The sequence below is a fragment of the Austrofundulus limnaeus genome, unplaced genomic scaffold, assembly GCF_001266775.1.
Source record: "Austrofundulus limnaeus strain Quisiro unplaced genomic scaffold, Austrofundulus_limnaeus-1.0 Scaffold129, whole genome shotgun sequence".
Taxonomy (NCBI): domain Eukaryota; kingdom Metazoa; phylum Chordata; class Actinopteri; order Cyprinodontiformes; family Rivulidae; genus Austrofundulus; species Austrofundulus limnaeus.
In genome coordinates, this window is record NW_013952531.1 from 653025 (window position 1) to 658071 (window position 5047).

At 38.4% G+C, this 5047-nt stretch overlaps 2 protein-coding genes across 2 annotated transcripts in view; one reads left to right on the forward strand and one right to left on the reverse strand.

Moving 5' to 3' along the window:
- Positions 1 to 4564, reverse strand: part of chrm5b (cholinergic receptor, muscarinic 5b) — a 13983-nt gene extending 9419 nt beyond the window's left edge. Inside the window, exon 1 of the mRNA XM_014015443.1 lies at positions 3758 to 4564. The gene's annotated coding sequence lies outside the window, so the exon portion shown is untranslated. The remainder of the gene's footprint in view (positions 1 to 3757) is intronic.
- Positions 1 to 5047, forward strand: part of LOC106522439 (cell death regulator Aven) — a gene marked incomplete at its 3' end in the record, with an annotated part of 23272 nt that overhangs the window by 6317 nt on the left and 11908 nt on the right.

Genomic DNA, 5047 nt, shown 5'->3' on the forward strand with positions numbered 1-5047 from the left:
CTGCTGCCAACTAGTGGTCAGAGGCTGAACTACAACATAAAAATGAACGGCTGGCAGGAAAGTTGACATTTTAAACCTTAATAAAAAAATCAATGCAGGGCTTTAGAATATCGATACAGTATCGGGAAATGAAATATCGCGATATTTCAGTGTATCGATATTTTCTTACACCCCTAATATTTAGGCAGAAACCACCGTAATTCCCATCTCAAGTAGGAGAATTAAGAAGAGTAGAATAAAACCTGTTGAATTGTTTTTACTGCTGAGTACTACAGCTAATGGGTATTATTAAAGTACTCCTCAATCAGCAACGTTTATTATGATTTCAGTTAAATTAGCAGAGCAGGATGCAGCTTATTTTAACTCAGAATGGGTTTTGGAGCATTAAATATTTGTATTTTTTTTTCTTTTTCTTGCAGCATCAGAGACTGAGTTTGTGTTCATCATAGCCTTTTGTTGTAGCGTAAATGTGGAAGCTGTCCTTGTAAGGTGTTTGACTCCTGACCCTCGTCTCAGTGTTTTGCCCACATTGCTGGATTAGTCATGCTCCGAACGTGAAGAGGGCCGCTGTTCTCTAGAGCACAGTTAATTATATGTGGGCGTGTTGCTTTTACAAGTCCGTTTTTATCTGGTCAATTAAGGTAGCTGTGAAATCAGGGATTCACAGAAGTGTCTTTATGTCTCRACTGAATCTGTATCTGCTGACTTTATTATTTTTTCTTTCAAAGCAGAAGTAGTCTTTAACAAAACTGGACTGAGTACAGATTGACTTATTGAATGTGTTTACGTGTTTCGAGTAGAGAAATGGCCTTCACTTGTGTTTCTCAGCCTTTTGTTTTGCAAATCTTATGAAACTGGAGCTCCAKGGACGGAGGTTGAGAGCAGAACTTTACCTGCAGCGATGGAGGAGGTGAGGGACCTCAGAGAGGTTATTACAGGGTTCCTGCGGATCCTTAAAAAGTCTTAAAAGTCATTGAATTCATCCGTCTAAAATAAGGCCTTAATGTCTTAAATCAACTTTCAGAGGGCTTAAAAAATGTTAACATATTGTAATAAGATGATTGTAATTCATCTCAAATATTAAAATAATTGGTAACATTTATTTATTTATTTTTAATTTATCCGTGGGACACAAAGGTTTGAATAAAGACCAGTGTCTTTTGGGGACCAATGGCTTCTTTATCCATCCCCAGTAATCATAACCATAATTAATCAAATTTGTATAACAGCTCGTTGTTTTATGTTAAAATAAACTTTTGGGTAAAATTGTTGCCGTTTTTTATTTGTTTATTGTAAAGTTTAGAACGATATATCGGCGTTGACATCGGTATCGGACGATATTGGTCATTTTTTAGAATATCGTTATCGGTCCGATATGTAAAATGGGGCCGATACTAATGCCCGATGTTGATTTTCCATTTTTTAGCTTTGTGTTTCTGTTTTGGGAGGCAAAATGGTTGGTTGAGTTACCTGTTTGATCGTGATAGTGATATTGACGCTGCACAGCCAGGAATAACTGAAGTAGAGCCGTGTCAGAGGTCTGGTTGTTTATTTACGGTATTGAAAAAAGACACAAGTGTGTGTTTGTAYGTATATGTGTAAAATAATTTAAGTGTTTGTGTAATATCAGTATATMAGTTAAATATCGGTTATCGGCCATAACAGCAATAATATCGGATATCGATATCGGCTGAAATTTTCATATCGGTGCATCCCTAGTAAAGTTGGTATTAAATTTCATTTCAAGTGGCTTTAAAAAGTCTAAAATAGTCTTAAATTTAACTTGCTTTAAGCTGCAGGAACCCTGTTATAGACAGGTATTTGTAACGTTTTAATCAAATACAAATGTCCTCTGCTGCACATGACTGTGTAGTTTTTGTCCATCTTGAGTTGTACTTGTACATCTAATGGTTACTTTCTGAAAGTTTCATTAGAATTCATCCAATATTTCAGATTTATTTAGGTAAAAACCTTATGGTCCGCCTCCACCTGTTGGCAGCAGGTAGTTAAATGTTGAGGATCTACAGCTCCAGTCTCTGTTTGCTCAACATAAATCTTTCTCTGCTTTTTGAGTGAGCTTTAAATAAAATTTGAAGTGAAAAGTCAGGTTGAATAAAAGGTTATAATGTGTCAAAACACATCTGTTGACTGAGTTTTATTTCAGCTTTTCTAACATCCAGTGCTAAAATGTGGTTTTCACTCTGAGGCGATGTTTCGAGGGTGCAACCTTGGTGCTTTTAGTGCTCAACATTTCTGAGCACCAGTGTATTTTATATTTTAAAGCAGCTTTTGCAGAAATGTTTTCACCACTTTGCAAATGCATCAGGTTTAATTACTGCTTTTTGTTTGAGGTTACAGAGTTTTAGTTTTTCATTGTTTTTTGTCAGTTTTTGCGTTGCTGGGGGTTGATTGAGCTTTTGCAGAAAGTGTGCACTGTGTAGTTCCATCGTTCTGTGCCCATAGGGGGTTGCTGCTTATTTATTTTATTTTATTTTATTTTTTTGAAGGTAACACAGCCATCTATCTGTACACATTACCACGAGGATCAATTCTCCTCCCCCGCAGTCGTATTTTACCAGGCTGCTAATGGGCACCCATCAAGGCTCAGTCATAATAATCCTAAAACWAATCACATTGTAGCTTCGCTGATTTAGATAACCAGATTGAGGAACACAAAGACGTCTTCCTAACTGAGAYGAATCGTCACAATCACACTGGTAATTAAGATTTTCCACTCCGGTTATTGATACTTGATTAGCCGTGTGGACTGGAGTCAAAGCAGAGGAATGAGGCCGATCGTGTGTCGTCAGGACGGTAAAAATAGACAAACGAGTGTTACAGGTGCTCGTTTTGTTTCTCTGCAGCTGGAGATCTGAGATGAAGCCAGCAGAAGATGGAGTTAAAAAATAAAAAAATAAATCAGGTGGACCAAAGACATCAGTTTACTTTTATATAAACAGGCGTTGATTCTTTCCACTGTTGGTCCTCTTTATGTAAGAAATGATGAAAACTGATTTAAAATAACTAAATTATAATCGATGTCTTCAGATCCTCTTTTATTCTGATAATGCATATTCTAATTTCTTATCAAATGCAGCAAATCATCAGRTTTTGTTGCAGTTTTGTTAAAAATAAAATAATTTTTTTACCAGTCGACTGAGAATCTGAACAAACCTTGACTGATGCTGTAAAAGAATTTAAATATTAGTTTTCTGGAGCTGAACGTGACGTGCAGATGCTTTGTTCTTTGATTACATTTAGTTCCTGTCAAATTACATCAAAGAGCTAAACTGTATTGTTTTTAAAATGTAAACAAGTCAAAACTATTTTCTTATGAATAACATTTAAAGCAAATAAGTTGAACTTTTGACATTTTAGGTTTGGTTTTGTATTGGCAAATTTTGTTAATTGGTAATTAATAATAGGGGGAAAATTCAAATAAAGAAACMGGTTAGTAGTTTATTTATTTTTTGTTAATGAAGGAATGCAATACTTATTTTTTTTAATGTCTCAAATGAAATGAGGCCAGGTTTCTTTATAAAACATTRAAATCTGAGGCGATGGAAGCAAACAGGTCAACTGACAGCTGATGAACTCCAGTCTGTGTTTTATGATAAAATAAAGCAGCTCCCTCTGCTTCTGTTAGTCCACCATGAAAATAATGTTCCTGTTAGAATTTATAGTGTTATTTCTGTGAGCCGAGCCGTGTGTTTAATCTGCTGCCGTTACAGACACTTCAAACAGAATCCATACTCACCCCGTGTGGCTCTGACAAAACACAACGCTCCACAACCAAATGGGCTTCTGACCAAATCTGTTGCAGTTTTGACTTTCCTGCCTCCTCCTCCTCCTCCTCCTCCTCCTCTCAGCTCTGCGACTCTTCTTCAAACTGTTTGCCTCGCCGGCTGTCCCCTCCCGTCAGTGTTCTCCCTGCGTGCTCTTGTCTCCAGCGAGGTGAAAAACACTCTTGTCAAATACAGGCAGGTCATCACAGCGTCTCTCATCCTCGTCAGTTGCTAAGAACGAGGCACTCTGATGCAAACAAGTTTGTCGGCGTGCAGTTTCCCGCAGCTTCGCCGAGCCGACAGCTGTTTAGGTTAAAGCAGCAGAGATGCTTCCATGCAGCTGCTTGAACCTTGTTACTAAGAAGAGCTCCTCGCTCTGAGGAGCAAAGATCTGCTGAAAGTTCACTGAAGATGCAGCTCTGTACTTATTGTGAGAAATTAAAGTAAAAAAGCACGAATTCTTGGTCTGTGTGAAGTTTCATCAACTCAAAAAAAAAAAAAAAAAGAGAAGGAAAGCTTCATTAATCCTCAAGGCTGCACAGAATAAAAAGCTTTTTTGTCACCTGGTAGGATTTTTCTCACTGCTCCTGAAGACAAAACGGCTTCGGCACGAGGAGCGCCGACATCCTGACCCCGACGTGCCGATCCAGCCACGAGTCGAGTCCACGTTGAAGAGATTCCGTCATGGATGAAAAACTCACGCTGCATGAGAATCAGTGCAACATGTAGGAGAGGAAGGAGGTGGGCGGGTGGAGGAGTGGGATGAAGCAGATGAGGGAGGAGCAGGAGGAAGGGCCGGTCAGTCGTGCCTTTGGAGGAGCGACGGCACGGAGGATGTGAGAGTCTCTTTTAGGAGGTTTGAAGCAGCTCTTTGGATCAGCCTGTTTGTGATTCTAAATGAAACAAAAGTAAATAAATAAAAAGGCAGCAGGTGAAACACATCCTCTACCTCAGAGATTCTTAACCCATGGCCCGCGGCCCAATTGTGGGCCTCAAAAGAACAACAGTGTTTAACTTTGGGCCACAGAGGGCCGTGGGACCACATTGATTTTGAATAAGGTGTAATACACTTTCTCACCACTAGTAGCAGTAGTGCACCACTCAGATGTTTAACAACTTTTTAATATGTAGAAGAACCTTAAGTAGAAACAAAAATGAAAATAACTCGTCAAAAACCACCAAAGTTTGTCACTAATATGAAGAGCAGCTTCTGTTTTTACCATGTAATATTTTAAAAGTTCAAAACTTTATCAAATACAGTT